General features: G+C 34.3%; 1 protein-coding gene and 1 long non-coding RNA gene across 2 annotated transcripts in view; one reads left to right on the top strand and one right to left on the bottom strand.

Moving 5' to 3' along the window:
• LOC116847839 (lachesin-like) overlaps positions 1-20090 on the bottom strand; it is a 549068-nt gene that overhangs the window by 92149 nt on the left and 436829 nt on the right. The window lies entirely within an intron of this gene.
• On the top strand, positions 1474-5138 carry LOC116847895. The gene is made up of 5 exons (XR_004378854.1): positions 1474-1623; positions 1743-1848; positions 2544-2706; positions 3052-3091; positions 4933-5138. It is a non-coding gene; the product is annotated as an uncharacterized LOC116847895 (long non-coding RNA).

Below are 20090 nucleotides of genomic sequence, written 5' to 3'. Positions count from 1 at the left end.
ACACGCTTCCGAAATGTTGAAGAAGTGCGAGAATGGGTGGACGAATGGATTGCTTCGAAACAAACATCGTTTTATCGAGATGGTATCGCCCAGTTGCCAGAAAGATGGCAAAAAGTTGTAGAAAGTGATGGAAAATACTTTCATTGAAATAATTTAAATAAATTTTTTACAATAAATGCTTTTTCTCAGTATTTTTTGGGCGGAAACTAAGTTAAGGTCCTAATACTTTTATTGAAGTTTCTCTTGTCACGTATGTATGTTGAAATATTTAACATATGCACCTAAGGAAAAAAAATATAATCTTATTTGTAGAGGATATCCTCTTATGCATAGCCTCAAGAGGAGATTCTTTTAAAAGCAAACCAGAGATAACATATGCATAGCCTCAAGAGGAGATTCTTTTAAAACCAAAACAGAGATCTAACACCCAAAAAAGCAACCCTAGTTGCAGGGTACTATTTCTTGTAATCCCATATTCTAAACAAAAATTCTCATCAAATGAGAGTTTTATTTCTCTTCCAATGAAGTGAAATATTAATTGAGTGTCTATTAAATATTATTTTAATTTTTGTTCTTTCTCCATTTTTCAATCAAAAGGATTGATCTTACTTGAAGCGGAATACCCTCTTACTAGAGGATATTTCTATTAAGAAACTCTTGTACTTGACAAAATTTCTTTAACTTTGAAAATATTGTGTTTAAAATATTTTCCACTTGATTTTAGAAAAATTTTCTTGAGCCAATACATAAGAGATTAAATAATTAAAGGCTTTGATGATAAAATCAAAAATAAAGAGATCACTGAGATCCCATACACAGACCTCTTAGTAGCCATAAAAGAAATATTCTTTATTTGTGATATATAAGAGGATTTCCGCTAAAAATAAGATTATATTTTTCTGAATAAGTTCACACAGTTACGAGTAATATAAATCGTTTTTTAAATTTGCGATAATGAGATCTTTTTTCGAAGCATACATTTATATTCAAATAAACAAAGGATTTATTTAAAAATTATTTAATACTGTATTATCTAATTGCATTATCCACGTTGACGATTTCCATATTAAGATTTAAAGATGAACTTGTTATTATTTATTTAATATTTTATTATTTTAATAGTCTATCATATTATATTTGTATTTTTGATAATGACTATATTGGATAATAGAATAATTAAATAATCCTTAAATAAGTCCTTTTTTTATTTAAATATAAATCCTTAAATAAGTCCTTTCTTTATATAAATATGTTGAAAGGAGATTTTATTATCCCGACCTGGAGATTGAAAAGAGCAATTATGTATTCTGACAGTTTGAATATCAAGAAGGAATGTATAATGTTATTGTTAAGTCATGAATAGATAACGTAACGGTACCCTCGAGCTCGTTTTGTTGACAGAAGTCACGTGGTCTCGCGGAGAATAATATATATAAATACGGGCGATCGCCGAGCGATCATAACAGTGTTTAATGCGTGTGTAAACAGATCGGGAGACGTCGCGCGTGATTTCCAATATTTTAGATCATTGTAAACGTGCGTGAGAAATTTCTTCATTATTCGCGTGTGCGATTATTGTGCTAAGATCATTTTAAGCAGCGGCAGCATTCTAGAATCCCAAGGGTGACTATTACTTTCTATCTTCACCAATTTAAAAGAGAAATGTACGCTCTTGAGCCTCCCTATTCTTGATATTTACGTTTATTTATATGGCTAACCAGAAGATTTGCTTTTTGTTTCAGATATAACGGAGCTTGTGGCCACACGATGGGTGCGGTTCCCGGGAAATGCGATGGACCCATGCTATACCGGAGGATCCGGTTCGGGCCAAGCAGGGTCGGCTCGAAGGTAAATTCATATATTTCCCGTAGCATTTTCTAAACTTTTTTACATACTTTCTTTTGTAATTTCGATAATTATGAGATTTCTTCTTTAAACTGTCTTATTTACTGGATACTCGAACTTATTATATTCCATCAAAGTTATTATTCGACGAAACTCTTTGATATTGCAAATTTGGACATGTAGTTGTACAAGTTGCAAAGCGCAATTTTGAAGCATAAATCTATACATAGAAAAATATACATTGCATTCAAGTAAATATTAGTTATTTCAAATATTTTATAAGTGCTTTTATATATCCAGAAATAAATTCATTATCACATTATAAATTCAACAATAATATAAGTTCATTATAATAAGAATCAGATATATCAGATTCATTAGAAGCATGAAGTTTACTCAAAATACATTCTAAATTCTAATAAATTTAGTATTCCAATCAAGAATATTAAATTAAAATAAAAATTTGATTTGTTTACTACATAAAGTCGAACTAATTTTATTTTTGTTTAATCAAGTTATTTAAATGTTAATATATTCGTTCGAGAAAGATTTTATTATCCCGACTTAGAGATAAAAAAGAAGTAAAAGTAATTATGCATTTTGACAGTTTAAATATCAAGAAGGAATGTTACTGTTACGAAAATATTAAGTCATGAATACATAACGTAACAATGCTTCTGAGCTTATTTTGTTGACAGAAACCACGTGGTCTCGGAAAAAATAGTATATGTAAGCATAAATGATTGTCGAGCGCCTTTGACGCGTACGTAAACAAACAAACGGGTTGGGAGACGTTGCGCATGATTTCCAATATTTTGAAATTCTTTGGTAGAGTTTCTTGGATAGTTTTATAATATTTTTGTAAGTAGAATAACTTTTTCTTTTGAATACATGATAATGAGCTTTTCTTAAATTTGTGATGAGTATATTTGAAGACTATCATCAAGAAAATATTCTTCGTTAAAAAAATAGTCATTATTTAAAAGAAGTAAAATAAACTATACAACATTAGAATGATGTTTTTCTGTGTATGCGATACAAAAATTAAAATTAATAATAGCAAAACAATAGCAAAACAATAGCAAAATGTTATAACAATAGAAAAAAATTAATACGCTCTATGTATCTACGTATCTATATATTTTTTGTTTCATCAAGTTATTTTGGTCATCGTACCTAATCTGTAATGTTATATTTTTGCTTCAGATATGCAGAATGTAACCGATCCTGAGACTCTGATATTTCGGTGAGTCAGAAACATGAACACGAAAAGTGATTCAAAGTTCTAAAGTGATGGGCATTTACAAAATCTCTCAATCAATGCAATTTACCTAGCTTGTAGATTTTTTGAATGCGCACTTAGAGAAAAAAAATCATTAATCTCACTCAAAATTAGTCATTCAATAAGTCGTTTACAACATCAGTCATATTTTTTGTTGAGCTAATAATAAAATAATAGCAAAAATATAAATATAATGTTATTATCGTTTACTACAAGTATATTTCCCGTGGCTATAATAATTTCATTATAAAATTATAGTTACGAATTATAAAAATTTGTCTCTCAGTGTAGGGTTTTTACACGTGTGTGTGTGTGTTTGTGCTGTTTACTGAAATGCACTGTTTAATGCAATTAGGACATCTCTTCTTTAAATAGTCGTCTTATTTACTACATAAATGAACTTATTATATTTAATTGAAGATATTATTCGAAAAGATTTATTCGGTTCTCCAATTGTGTCAAACAGTGCAGAATATACATCGCAGACTTGCGCTTTGAAATTGCGCATCAAAATTGCGTCTTACAATGACGCATCAAAATTGCGTCTCAAACTGGCGCATCAGAATTGCGCTATTATACATGAGACTCGCGATTATTTTTTTCACTCGCGATAAAATTTACGAACGATTTATTTCAAATTTCTTCAATTTTTCACATATGACGGGTTATAATGTCACTTCGATCAAAATGAAAGCTAGAATTTAAAATTAGATTTAAAAACAATTGCGTCTTACAATGACGTATCAAAATTGCGCTTCAGACTGGCGCATCAGAATTGCGCCATTATACGCGAGACTCGCGATAAAATTTACGAACGACTTATTTCAAATTTCTTCAATTTTTCACACATGATGGTATAAATTACGGATTATTAATATCACTTCGGTTAAAATGAAAGTTTGAATTCAAAGTTGAAATCAAGAATTAAAATTTTCGCGACACAAAAATTTCGTTTTCTTTTTCTTTCTTGGAATATTTAAATGTTTGCGAAACGAGATGTTCTTTCTTTTTCTCTATGTTGTCGAAAGCATCGTGACGTTCGGTTCATGGTTTTTTCCGTTCGATTTGTGAATATACTTCCGAAATTTGCGTGTACTTTCCGTTAAAACGTGAGGCGTCATTAAAACGACCGCGATTGCAAGTGAAAAGAGTGAAGTGCGACCGAAGTGAAACAACGGCTGCATGCTGAGGAAGTTGAACGGATACGGAGCGCCGCGATGACACAACTGACCCGGGTCAAGTTTATAGTCTTTTATGATTTTATTTATTTAATAACAATCAACAATAAAAAAATTTTTACTATAATAAATAATACTTACTACTATAACTAATAATACTAATAATTTTTAAATAAAAATTTAAAAATAACGAAATGGAAGTGCGGGATTTTGTAAACCTAACCTTATTAGCTAAGAGTTAAATTAACAACAAAAGTATGAAAAATATAATTTTTATTAAAATTATATCATTTTATTAAGTTATATTATAAAAAAATTATATTATTGTATTAATCACAACACATATGGACAAAATGTAAGACGCTAATATCGATTGAAGAAGTGGCATAGTGTTTAAGGCAAGAGATTCATAATCCAAAGGTGCCTCAGGCAGAGTCCAGGTTCGAGTCCCACCAGTGACAGTGGGAATTTTTAAATGTGATGTAGCATTAGAATCAAGTAATCTAAAGTTTCCAAATAAAATCAGCAAACGCTGTGACCTTTACGAATATATATATATATATATAGTTTCTATTAGAAAAAAAGTAGTACATACCCATACATAAAAGAATATTTTTTTCTACTTAGGCGTATCCAAATAGGACCTATATAGGCGTGCCGGAATAGGGTCTCGTCCGATTTACAAATCGAACCCTGACTTACAAAAGCGTTACATCTCTGTACAGAGCCTATTCGAGCTTGCCTGAATGGCGCCTAGACAGAAATGGGGAAAAACTATTTAGGGCCTTTACAAGCCCTCTTTTAAATTCCTACCCGGAGAATGTCGTCGGATATCGTCGCGCAATAGTAAGTGTACAATTTAAACGCTCAAAAAGCGTCATCTTATGTAGTGTACGTAGTGTTCAGATTACAATGTATTTAACGTTTTTGAGACACTTCCGTAAATTCAAAGAGAAGTTTGTGAGATGAATATTCATCTGTTTCATGCTACCACTTGCAATAAAAAAATTGAAAGAAAATTTTTTTCGTGAAACAAATCAATGGGACGCTGAATTTTTTAAATGACATTTTTTCATAATATTGTAAAAAGAATTTTAAGAGGAATTCAACGTACCATCAGAAATATCACTTTTATCGATATTTAATATCAAATTTGCAGCATTTCAAATTTTCAATGGCAGTATATTTACAAACTCTGACTAAAAATATAAATTTAAATATTAAAAGTTGTTTGAGAGCTTATAAGTATTGCTATTTAAAATAATTCTGCAAATTTGATAATAAAAATTGGTAAAAATGATCTTTGATAGTTCGTTGAATTTGTCTTAAAGTCGACTACAATATTATAAAAGAAATTGCATCGAATCATTTAAAAAAGTCAAGGTAACAATATTTTTATGAAAAAATTTTTTTCCCAACTTTTTTTTATTGCAAGTAATAGTTGGCATAAAATAAATGTTCATCTTACAATTTTTTCTTTAAATTGTCGAAAGCGTCTTAAAAATCGTACGAATGTTTATTATGTTGAACACCTTGTATACAGAGTGGCCCACGTAAAATGTTACAAGCTAATAACTCTAAATTATCTCTAAATTATATTTGTCCTATCAAAAAGTTGTTCATGAGAAAGTTTCATATATTCGAGGGGCTTTTCTAACTACGTAAACAAAAATCCACTTCCGCCCCCCTTGAAGAGGGGCGGGAGATAACTTCAAAGTTTCAAATGGGACTCCCTATACAATGTTACATATTTAAATTCTGCGGAAAAAGAAAAATAAACTTTATCTGAAACATTTCTTTGGAAAATGCTCCTATCAAAAGTTATAAACATATAAATAATAACCGAATAAATTAAATAATCGAATAAAGAAGTAATAATATTCGAATATTAAATAGTAGCGATAATAATATCTACTCGACAATCGTGTGATAATATCCGCGAGTGGATAATAACGAACTAAAAGAAATAAAAAAAAAAAAAAAGATTAGACTGAAACGCGTTTGATGATTAATAAATTTCTTCTCATTATGAGATTGGGTCACTATTTTTTAATAGTTTTAATAACACTATTCAACCTGTGCTTGAACTCTTATTGTCCTTTACGTTAAATATTGATGATAATAACGAAATAATGATGATTAAATAATCGATAATAACAATACCTGGGCAACGGCTCTAACAAAAACTGTAGACTCCACAAAGGCTAGGTAAACGGCCCGCTCGTACCGCTGACTGAGCGGCGCTTGGGGGGCGCGCGGTCGGATCATGTAAACACACGTACGCGAGCACGTGCTCGAGCGTTACGGCACAACACTCTCAACCGTCAAGACGAGCACATCGGGACCTGCCGCGTTATTTTCTAAATTATTCCGTGCCGATTTTTAATACCGCGTTTCGACTTCGCGACAATTCACGCGATAATTAAGACAAATTAAAACGCGTGCTGCTCACGCGAACAGGTGTTACGGGCTTTACCGCGACAAGTAATTACTACGTTTCATTTACCTTTTTACTTGTTAGATACAGAAACGTCGCGAACGAGTTCCTCAATGCCAGTCGAATATTATCATTATGCATTTATTATTTGAGTATTATTACTTCTTTATTCGGTTATCATTTAATTATTTTTATTGCGTATTGGGAAGCGACTCGAACGTGCCGTTACGACGATTTCCTTACCTCGTCGTGCTGTCGTGTGTAATTAATTGATACTTTCGGATATTATATGATTGTCGATCATTAATATCATCATCCATTAGATATTAATATCATCATCTATTAATTAATCGGATATTATTACTTCCTTATTTAGCTATGATTTAATTATTTCTTCTTGCGCATTGGAAAGGAACTCGAGTGTGCCGTTACAATTTCTTTTCCTCGTTTTGCTGTCGCGTGTAACTATAATTGATACTAAATTATTAAATTACTAAATTAAATTAAATTTCTGTCACAGAGATCCAATAGAGCAGACGCAGTTACGCGGCTCTAGGGGATGCGATGAGTGAGGGATGCTGCGCCGGAGGATTCAGCCTGTCTGAGTCAGTTCGAAGGTGAGCTTCACTAATTTATACTTATAATTGAAAATCCGACAAAACTGAGAATTTTCTTGTTTGGAATCAGGTTCCTTAATGCCTCCATCGTCGTGTAACTAATTAATATTCAATCAAATCTGTTTTTTGTTGCAGAGACAAGCATTCGACTCTAAGGAGATGCTGCGCCGGAGGACCCGGCTCGGGCCTGGCAGAGTTGGCGCGAAGGTGAGTTTCACTAATTTAAATTCATAATTCCGACAAAACTGGAAATTCTTTTGTTTGAAATCGAGTTTCTTAATGCCTCCATTGTCGTGTGTAATACTAAATTAAATCTGCTTTCTGTCGCAGAGACGAAACAGACGACCAGCCGACTCTTAGGGGCTGCTGCGCCGGAGGATCTGGCTCGAGCCAAGCGGGGTTAGCTCGAAGGTGAGCTTTATTAATTAACATTTATAATTAGAAATTCGACAAGATTGATAATTCTCTTGCTCTTAATCGAGATAATTTGAATCGAATCAAAGATCGCGTTAAATCGTAATTACACGCTGGAAGAATTTTTCTGAGTAACATCGCGACTTGAAAAATTTTTATTTTTTCCGATTAAAAGATTTATTTGCAACGTCGAAAAAAAAGAAAGTAGAATATTCCAAGTGTGAATGCATTCCGAAAAATTTTTCCAGCGTGAAAAATATCGCGTTTACTTTTTTTTAATTCTTCAAACTTCTTCACTCAAATCGTTATCAAAGCACAAATCTAATCGGCGAAATCGCATTTTTTGTTCCAGAAACGAAAGCAGAATGTGGCTACCCTGATCGGCAGTTTGGTGAGTCAAAACAAGAAAGATATTGATAATAGAAAGACAAAAAGTCTTTCGATGTAGTGCATGTTTACTGAATCAATGCGATTTACTTTACTGTAGTGTAGTATGTGTACGTGCCGTCCAATAAAAATCACATTGCTTGAAACAATTGAAAGATCGCTTTTTCAAATAATAATATTAGTGATAATACATATTTTACATAAATTTGGCAAATAAATTTTCAAATATTTTCCTCCCAATGTATATATATTTTGAAATTGATTAACTTAGGTCAACGATTTTTATCGGAGAAAATTTTGATTAATCCAACACTATCTGATAGATGCTTAAAGTATTGAGTATACGCTCTGAACATTCAAAATTTTGTAAAATTATTCAGTTTTATTGAATGCGATCTTTCAGGTATCTCGAGCAGTGCGCCAACGTGCAAAGAGATTGCCCCAATACGCAAAGGAATTGCGCCACAGAAATTGTGCTACATAAAATGTGCAATCACATCACTCGCGTCACAGATCTTCCGCTGGTCGTTAATTTTTTCAATTTTCTTTTTTGCGTGATCTTGAATCGCGATTATATTTCATAAAATAGAGTTCGTGCTTCGTTATTAAGTAAAATTCGATATCGTGTGACACGATCTGCGCGAAGCGATCTAACGTGATTATATAAATTGCTCGCAAAATTAATTTTACGATCGTCGGAAAATTTTTAGATTTCAATTTTTTACTTAGAGTTAGAGTTTCCTAACGCAGAGACAATGTTAGCAAGTGTTGGTTCCTTGCAAAAAATGCGATGTACATAAGTCAGACATGCGAGCAATTGTTTACTTATGCGGCGTGCAAAAAGTTCCTTCGAACGAAGATAGACGTCTCACTCGGTAATATTTTTCTCGTGTAAATTTTGAACAGAATCTTTATCTCTATCGTCACAATCTTCATAATTTTTATTTTTCATTCACGCTCGCGTTCGCGATTATTAATTTTATAGGTTTGCGAATTTCACCGGGTCGTATTTGCGAAAGAGTCGCGAGCGAACTTCGCAGAAATATTGCGGATTTGTTATCCGCAAAAACATTGCGGAATTGTCTTCGCAAAAGTATTGCGGAGCTGTTATCCGCAAAAACATTGCGAAATTGTCTTCGCAAAAGTATTGCGGAGCTGTTATCCGCAAAAACATTGCGAAATTGTCTTCGCAAAGTATTGCGGAGCTGTTATCCGCAAAAACATTGCGGAATTGTCCTCGCAAAAGTATTACGGAGTTGTCATCCGCAAAAATATTGCGGAGCTGTATTGCAGCCTACTACGCTACACCATCGAAACGTTACATTAGGGGTATTCCGTGTCGTACGTGAAAATTTCGTACAGATTACTTTGCCCACGCGTCGAGAGATTTCGCGAGATTAGCCTTCCCGTTGCGTGTTCCCTTCGCTCGCGGATTCCGTTTTCTTCGTAAGCGATTCACATCGCGTGTGTATCAAAGCGTTACACTACATCTCGATCGGACCGTTGCTGAATTCGTCGCACATATTCGTCGTTTATCCGAAAGGCCGATATTTCCTCAAAGACACAGTTCGCGATATTTCATACGCAATTCGCAATTCAGAGTGTATCCCTCAAGAAAGACGGGATTTTTCGTGAAACCTCCGTTAGATTATCGCGATCGGGAGTGAATTACAGACGACGTGGGATGCGAGGACCATTGCAGTGTCAGATGCAGCGACAGGATGGCTGGTGGACCCTGGACACCGTGGGACGACGCGCAATGGTGAGCGCTCAATTTAGACGCTCATATAGTAGACACAAAGCGTCACTTTACGTAGATTACATGCACGTAAACGTAAATCGCATTGGGTCCGACGGGAAGTAAAGTAAGAATTGGAATTTGCAATTCGCTAGAGTTACGTAAGAATGATCCAACCAAAGAATTTAGCTCTGAGATTTTTGCAATAGTTCAACGAGTCAAGCATTTCCATTTCTTTAAGAATACTGACTACCTCAATCTTTAGAAAAATGTGCGAAAAGACGTGACTAGTAAGAAATAAAAAAATTGTTTCTTAATTTATTTCAAGCATCTATAAGGCTTGAATTTATTTGTTCGGATTAAAAAGATATGAATGAAGTATCCATTGATAAAAGTTTATAATTTTTTGAATTGAATCATTCTTACATAATAATGGCTAATTGAAATTTTGACTCGGCAGGCTTCCTTCTCGTCGGATTATTACTTGATGATACATTAAATTAATATATTTCTACATGTCATATTTATATGTTCATATTCATATGTATATGTTATATATGCTTTCTTTATGCTTTATATATGCTTTATATATGCTTTATATGTATGCAATGCATGCATACTATATATACTATTTGATTAACATACTTTATAACTTGTTATATCGTATCATATACGATATACTATTTCTTCGGAAATATTTTCTTATGTATACGCGTTTGTTGTTGACAAGACGACAAATTAAAGACAACAAATTAAATTATTAAGCCGAGACTTGAACCGAAATGTTTCGATTTCCCGCTAAATTATTAAGGTGAAATTCGGACCGATGTGTTTTGAAGATTCGCTAAATTACTAAGCCGAGATTCAACCGAAGTGTTTTTTGTTTCCGCTAAATTATTAACCTAAAATTCAAACCTATGAGTTTTGTGTTTCTGCAAAATAAATTAGGCCAAGTTAGTTCAGGGATAATTTTTTAAAGTTTCTTAAAGAAATGGTCGCGTCTGCAAAGGTGTATTTTCGAAATTGACGTGAAGTATGCGTATTTTCTGCATCGTCTCTTGGATAACAATTTGCCTTACTGTCACCCTATACTCTCAGTAACACGCCCAAAATCTTGAAAATAATTTCCCATCTCAAAGTCGCGCCCATAACGTTAGATCCATTGTAGCAGTATATTCGGATTCCCGCGCATGCACAGTGATTCCTATCCTGCATGGACCAAAACTCGGTCATGTTACTGTAGGTTATTTAGATCATATAATGTTAGCACATTCTGGTATAATATCTTACAATTTTTTTAAGTAATTTTCGCATTCGTAAAGATGTATTTTCGAAAATGACGTGAAGTTTGACTATTTCGCTCTGCATCGTTTCCCGATCACGTGGATTCCGCTTTATTTTCGCACATACTTTTATCATGCAAAAGGGTTTTTAATTTTGTCGAATTAGCACGAGACAATAGTTTTGCAAAGATATTCGGTATCACGTCAACGATATTTCCCAACAAATTTTACTTTGTGTTGACTTGGCCAAATTAAAAGTGCTTTTGTATAGTAAAAGTACATGCATAAATGAAATAGGGTATTCCTGCCTCAAAGTTAAAAACGATGTGAAACTATTGCTATCGTGACACTGATTTCATTTTTCAAAAATTACAGCGTATTGACTGCTCCAATTTATATGATAAAATTACGTGCGAAAATGAAGTGTAACATTGATCAGTGCGAAATGAAAATGATATCTCAAATTATCGTTGCTAATTATATTGAAAACTCAAATAATAGGTAACGTATTTTTCAAAAAATTATTCGCGAACTACGCTTGCGCCTACAACACTCTTCTCTAAAAACTCTTTGATGCACCCAGTACATTTGAAGAATTCATTAGAAAAGCAGCAAGAACCTATTTTGGAGAGAATGCGAATATCGGCAACGTGCGAATATCGCATTCATATTTACGTAACGTCTATGTGTAAGAAAATTTAAATGACAACGTAACACACACACTTGCATAACATCTATAAAAAATGATAGCGGTATCATGTTAGCGCCTATTTGACGATCATATTTATTCCATAAGTATCTATGTGTACATAAATTCAATATCGTCGGTAAATGATGATAACGTTTTCTACTTTTTGATGATCGCTCTACGCCATAGACCCTTAACTCTATGCCGTCATCCCCTTAACTGAAAACTCGCGAATTCTTTCGGAGCGGGTGATATAGAAAAATTCGAAAGTGCTCCGAAAATATGCACATATGCGCGATATACAGGATGAACAATCGTTATATTTTAAAATATCTCTGTTATGTTTTATATTAAGGAAAAATCAATAAGGAAAAAATGTAAGGAATCAATTGCGCGGTTATAAGGAATATTATAGTTAGCTAATTCTTTCGACTACACAATTTAAACATTTTCTATAATATAAGAAATATAAAATATTTTAAAATTTAATATTAGATAATTCATTCTGTATATTTTGTATAGAGTGATTCTATGAAGAATCACTCTGTGTTAGAAAATTTTTGTGATGACAGGACTTTACAGGGGGGTCAATTTGAGATGTTCTGTGACGCTTCCTTAAAGACCTAGAAATTTTTTAATATTCGGTATTGTGGCTGATATACATATGTGTAGGCTACTGCGCTTTGTCCTGACTTGTTTGTTCTATTTTATTTCTCTTTTTCTTTCTAGAAGTATAATATGTATATAAATATAGTTTATAATACGTGTAACGTGAACTATAGGTAATTCAATAAAATTTTCCTTTCGAAAAGGACGTTCTGGGGTGCAAGGAAGACTTAAGTCCTTAAGCCTGACACATCTACAATGTGTTCTTTGCTTCCTGTTTTTTTTTTAGTTTAAGGTTTAAGGCTTGAGTCAGAAAGAGATAAAGAAAAAGTAACAGGAAGCAAATAACACATTATAGATCAAGCTTTAAGGAAGCGACGCAGAACATTAGCTTCCCGTCTCACATTGATCCTCTTATCGAGCCCTCTCAGCAGAAAATTCTGTAGCATCTTTACAGAATCACTCTGTATACCTTTTAATACTAACTTCCGGCTCTGTATACCTTTTAATACTGAAATCCATCCACGACACGGTTCGTTTATTGCCCGCGATACGCACGAGCCGCGACGCGATGTAAAATTAAAAACCTTGCGTACAGCGCACCGGTAGTATCAAGTTTTGCCGTAACGCAGACACAACGGATCAAGTTTGTACTTTCCGAGATGGCGTCCCGCAAAATGCACCGCGGTCGGGAAACGAGTTGGGAACAAAGTCTATTATGGTTACAAGTCTAACGCCGGCGTTAAGGTTACGCAATGAAGAGTTAAGGCCGTGCGCGCGCACGACGGTCGCGACGACTCCCTCTTTACTGCGCCGTTCGTATTCCTCGCGGCGCGAGCCGCGCCATTCCGGACGAACAATTTTCTAACTCGGCGACTTAACCAGAAACGGCTCCTTCTTCGTTTCGAATTAATCCGACGCCGGATGCGCCCTCGCACACGGCCCCGCCGTCATTGCCGGCAAGTGTGTGCTTTGGTAACGGGTTGAATTAAAGTTGCGAACTCCGGCGGCGTTGTGCGAAACAATAAGGGAATAATAATGCGCTCTCTCATGGAAGGGCAACGGCGTAAAACGACACCGAGCGTGAAACTCGTTCGAGCCCTATAACGAGGCGAAATCATATCCATTGCCTTACGATCGCACGGCGTCGATATCGCGCCCTTTTTCTTTCCCGACGTTTTTTCCCTTTTTTCTTGGCTGGAACGAATATGTGGCAACTTTTACCGAAGGTGATCGTTGTAGAATATCGGCAGAACAGCCTCAACATGTCGAAATAATTGGTTTATTGGGATTTTCTAACTATATGCATTATTGATTTATTGATTATTCAAAGAGCTCGGGTCAAAATTTTTATCCTACTTTCAGTCTCACTATTCCATTCAACATCTATCTTGACGCTAAAAAAAGTAAAAACTTCGGACATCATCAGAGTCAAAGTAGGAATAAATTGTATAGTTAGAATTAAGTCTACTTTGCTAGCTCCTACTACGTTGTAGAATTCAAGGTTTAACATAAGACCAAAATTGCTCGGTATCCTTATAGAAATATCATACTAAGAATCATTGATAATTACTTATTATCCAGTATTTTTAATACTGAAAATAAGTAATTATCAATGATTCTTAGTATGATATTTCTATAAGGGTAGACACAATATCACTATGATAGCTTTACGCTATCACATATCAAAGTTATTCTGCAAATTTAAGCGCCAAAAGGCTGTATCCAACGGCCTATGAAAACGTTCCTTTATATCCAACTCCCTTTGGAAGTGCATAATTAATAAAGAAACACGAGAAAAGATGAAACAACAACATGTAATATACGATAAATATAAAGAAACAAAAGGGCGTTACTAATTTCGATACACGATACGAAAATGATTATGTTTATGGTCATGTTTACTATATTTTATTACAATTTTCGTAATAATGCCGATCTATTCCCAGACTACTAAAATTGTATTGTAATTTTTATTACAATATTCTCTACGTGTAAAAAATAAAATCACGACATCAAAATGACAAGAAAATGAAAAGTAATTGTGATTGAAAAGTGAATTTTTTTGTCATTTTAGCATCATTTTGACGCCGTCGTGATTTTTTGTTCTGCCTTTGGGTAATATCAAAGTTATTCCGCAAATTTAGACGATAGAAGACCATTGTCTCCAAAGGGAAAATGTACAATACATAATATAAGAAATGTAAGAAATAAATAAAAAATGACGCGTAATATACGATAAATAAAAAAAAAGAAAAAGACATTTCTAGCTTCGATTGCTTCGCACTGATGTTGCAATTAGTCTGCAAATTCGAGCGTTAGAAGGCAGTTGTCTCTCTAACAAGGAAATGTATAAAGAAACATAAGAATGAAAAATCGACGCATAATACACGATAACATACGATAAATAAAAAGAGACAAAGGGACGTTTCCAACGAAGCAAATTGAAGCCTCCTAGCTTGTAGTCGACAACGCGGAACGGACAGAGACACAACGCGGTCGAGCTCGGATGCGGGGGAGACATAGACGCAATCGATGGTAGGAAATAGGGAGAAGTGTGCATTAATTAAAGTCAACGCTGGCAATTTGTGGATTTGTGGTAAGCCGGGATACACACCGCGGACTGCGCTGATGTACAGGCACGGTCAAGTGATCATGACTCTGCGCGCGAATACGCATTGTTCAGCGTGTACACCGCCAGCACGCATTATTTCTCGTTATCGGGCACGCGAAAAATGTAGCACACACCGCGGCGATAATTCGCAAAACACAAACGCGCGTTAACGCGCCGAAAATAAAATTCGCGCGTCGATGTATCGTTCCCGCGCGCTCCACCGATTGTTGCGTTTTCGAAGATCAATTTATGACGTTTTATCTCTCTCACGAAATTACCCTTTTATCTTCTTCGTGAAATCAAGATTTATCTTCTATCATATCATTCCATCTTTCGTGATATCGGAATAACGCGTGTATTTTCAGTACGAATTTCTAGTAGGAATTTCTAATATAAGCCGAAGAATTTTGTCGTCATCTAAATTCCAATTATAGTTAATGGAGAAAGATATTACGTTCGCGAGCAAAAGAAAAGATTTGGTTGTGTTAAAGTGAAGTTTGACTTTAATAAATAAATTAATGTTTTGATTGAAAAATACAGAATTTCTCTCTATGTGTTTGTACGTGATTCTTATGACCCAAATTTGATTATAAAAATCAGAAATTTCGTTTTCTTCAACCAAAACGATTCGTTTATTGTTACCAAACTTCATGTTAATGCAAACATTTTTCTCCATACGCTTCATCAATTGTTATATTTTCAAAGATCGATTTTTTTATGACATTCTACTCCTTACATAATTATTTTCTTCTTATCTTCTACACGAAAGCAAGATTCATTCCCTACACGGAAAAAAAATGATTTAATTTAATTAACCAATTTCTGGTGAAATATGAAAAATTTAGAAATTTCGATTAAGATTACTAAAATTCTGTTTAAGTCAATTAGAAATCTTAATAATTCCGACGGAATTATTAAGTAACTTCAACTAGAATTTCTGTCTTTCTCGTTCGTATTTTACTTCAAGTTAGTTAATCTAACCAAAGTTTTCTTTCCGTGTGCCATACGGAAAAAAATTCAGTTTGAGTAACCAAATGGAGAGCAAACAAAAAATTCGCTGACGAAAAATAATATCTCTGTTACTGTCACCGAAAACATTCGTCTTAACATGCAGTTGCATTAAAACTCGGTTGAGATGACTGAAAGCAATTGACTGACAAGTAAACCTATCCAAAACTACACTCCGATTTCTTTCTAATTTGGCATAAATGTAGAAGTACAACAAAAATATTTAGGTCATACGTTTTCATTTTGACCCACTTTCAGTTTCATGGGAAATTTATAGCTTTTTAATGTTCAAACTTCTATCATCAACAAGAATGCATAAAAAATAAAATTGAGTATATAATATAGTTAAATAGTTATAACAAAATCGGCATAGCTGAAACACGAACCATTCTAAATTTCTTTAGCCGAGATTCCAACTGAAATATTTCAAATCTGTGCTAAATTAGTCAAAAATGGTTCAAATCTCGGCTAAACCGAGAGAGAAATCCGGCCATTTTAATTAAAATTTTAACAAAATCGGCATAGCTGAGACATGAATTATTCTAAATTTCTTTAGCCCAGATTCCAACCAAAATATTTCAAATCAGTGCTAAATTAGTCAAAAATTGGTCAAATTTCGGCCGAGAAATTATTTGTAAAAGTAATTTTTTTCAACTTTTTTCATGTTTTGTTTAATCATTTTATTATTTATATAAATAATTTTACACATATGACCTCATATTCAGCAAATCAAAAACGCGTATATCTTGTATTCACTTTTATTTCTTATGCATTTTTGTTGTACTTGTTGATGATAGGAATGAGAACATTAAAAAGCTATAAACTGCCCGCGAAACTCAAAGTGGGCCAAAATGAAAAAGTATGATCTAAATATTTTTTGTACTTTTACATTTGTGCCAAATTAAAAATAAATCGGAGTGTAACCTTTGGGTAGGTTTACTTGTGAGTAGCAACTTTCTACACTGAAGAAAGGATTTTGTTGTCGAAATAAAAATTTAGTATAGCGGTCCAAAATTTCGCTCAAATAAAATCAATCAAATATTTGCAAACAAAAACTTTCGTTATCACATATATGTTCTTCTGCTTTTTTACTAAGGGCGCATTTACATCTTGCCATAAAAGCAGAAAACAGAAGCCAATCAGAACTCATATTAATGATCAGATAGTAGTTTTAACTAGTTTCCACTTTTCTATCAATGCGAGTTCTGATAGGCTTCTGCCTTTTTGTTATCTGCTTTTCTGCTAAGTAAATTCTCCTTAATATATTCTATTTAACACAAGTAAAAAGCATGATAATGTCAACTAAATCGTACATGCCAAATATTTCAGTTCCAAGTACAAAAATAATCCTTCAGTGTATAGGAATCTTTCTGTTCGTACAACCGAGTTTTTCATCTGATCCTTAAGTAATAGGAAATTCAGCCACACGGAATTGCTTTTTCTGTCTATGTATCATTCCGTTTTTCATGATACCAAAGTATAATGCATGTATTTTTATTGCGAATTTCTAATGGAAACCTCTAATATGGGCTGGTCGCAGGATCCCATCGTAATTTAAATTCCACTCGTAATTACGGCGAATGAAGAAAGGGTATTAAACTTGGGCGACGGGTCATCGCCACCCTCGTCGTGCTCGCGCGCGCATCAGTAGGGAGCGAGCGGGAGAGCGAAAACGTAGGCGGTAACGTAAAAAGTCAACCCGCTAAATTGTGCATGTCTCATCAACATGCCTGATGAACTAACCCACCACTTGTGGCGACGGCGCATGGAAACGTGTGCATACCAACCGAATTATGTCCTCATTCCCGCGCGTCTTCTCCCTGCGCCGCGCCGCCTCGCTATGCTTTATGCAACGCCACCATTTTGCCCGCATTGCAACGGCGAGTGTACGGAAAACGCGATATACGAGCCCATGTACTATGTACCTGTCGCTCTGCCTCCGGCGCACCTGCGAAAGTACGGAAAGATTGTTACGGCGAAGCGCAGCGCTTTGGTCGGCGAATTAAACATACGGTCCGTCCCGAAATTGTGGACCCTAATTTTCAAAATGACCCGCTCCCCCCGCGGAGCGCGCGACGGAGACGCTTGCCCGCGACTTTTCAGCCAGCTGCGTCTCTCGAGCTCGCGAGCGTTTAAATCCGAGCGGTATTTCGCGGGATGCGATTCGCTTCACGCGGATTTCATTTCTGCACAGATTACACAAATTGACTAATGAACTAATAATGATTCATATTATGCACGAGCGCATATCGATGCGAGCGCGATGCAAACTCGCTTTATTAGTTTCGCTTATTATACCGACTGTCTGTTTTATCTCGCGACCTCGAGAGGCAAAAACGTAAACGTAGAAAAACTGCGGCAGAAGTGTGCTTCGATTGGCCGGAGAATTTGTATATAATGTCTTCCTGTCGCTCTTTCTCGTTCTCTTTTTATCGAGAATTCCTTTTACAATGTATTATGCCAAGCGGTTGTTAGAGCTCTGATTCTGGAAGGACGCCTCGACGTCTTACATTGATCGAGTACTCTCTTTCTATTTTTCTCTCTCGTCGCCGTATTCCGCAGTCTATTATTTCCTTCTTGCTGAATCGCTTATGCACAAGGCAAGTTTGCAATACAGGCAGTAAAGGCGAGCAACTCAGCTTCGTTATTCGTTGTGCGCGCGACGATTTTGCAGGAAACGCGCTCAAAGAAAAAGGCGAAATTAAAATTAAGGGGAGGTTCTGCTTTGGATAGTCGAGGTATAGGAGGTTTTTACGGATTGTTTTCATACACTGAGGGAAAAATTATCTTAAAATCAACAAATATATTTTTGATGCTATTAACATATTTACTTAAATCTAAATTCTCTTTATTTAAATCAAATATTGTTTACCTAATTTAAGTAAACAATATTTGGTTTAAATAAAGAGAATTTAGATTTATAAATAAATATGTTAATGGCACCCATCAAAGAAATATTTGCTGATTTCAAAGTAATTTTTTCATCAGTGTAGAAATATAAATAAAGATGTTGGTACAGAGTTTTGACCATATTATTCATCATTGTTTTAAGTATAAAAAAAAATGATTTTGAGAAATTGAGATTCTGTTCAAGTTTTTGTGCTAGGCCAAATGCTTCTAACTAGCAGATAACTTTGCAGCTTGTGTAATAATCAAAAACAAATAAAATAAGAAAATTCAAAAACTTCTTACGTATTAAATTTGCTAAAAAAATGAACGTAAATCCTTTGGTAAATCTCTAAAATTAATATTTTTACACCAGAACTCTACAAAAAAAAAAAAAGAGAGAGAAAAGGGAAAAATTATAACTCTGAAGTGGCGCTATTTCGTTAAGTTTTTACTTTCTGCATATAACAAAAGATCCATTTTTCTTGTCCCATTTGTTTCAGATTATTACACGAACTGTAATGTCGCCAATTAAAGGCGGCCAACGTAAAGAATGTGGACGTAAAGAATATCAATTTCTAATATAATTTTTTTATAACTAAAATAATGATATGGATAGTACATACACATTATCAAAACTTTATATCGATATCTTTATCCATTTCTTTGAAAAGAATTCATAATAATCTCCTAATGTGTGTGTGTATATTTCGAGTATCTAAACCAAAACCTCCTTTTAAGAGGTTATAGGACCGTGATAATAAAAATAAAATAAAATTTTGAGAGTTAGAAAAAGTTATTTAAAAAAATAGATTTTACAGTATATTAACATCACTATGTTCATTTCAATTTTGTTCTGTAAAAGAATCACGTTTCAACAATATCTGATCGACTAGATATTCTTAGTATATGTCTTAGTACACGTCTTAGAAGACATTCTAAGACATTTGATTTCATTCTTCAATCGAGACGAACCGCCGCGCGTACGAGAGAAACGATTCACTTTAGTGATATCAATGCGCTACTAAAGATTACTATCCATTATCACCGCTATACACATATAGTATAATATCAGAAGACAGATACAGAGAGAAAGAGAGTAGGGGG

The sequence above is a fragment of the Odontomachus brunneus genome, unplaced genomic scaffold, assembly GCF_010583005.1.
Source record: "Odontomachus brunneus isolate Ranch 3 - 2012 unplaced genomic scaffold, Obru_v1 Obru_scaffold_001, whole genome shotgun sequence".
Lineage (NCBI taxonomy): Eukaryota > Metazoa > Arthropoda > Insecta > Hymenoptera > Formicidae > Odontomachus > Odontomachus brunneus.
Note: the sequence above shows the minus strand (reverse complement) of the source record. Positions and strands in the feature narration are given on the sequence as shown.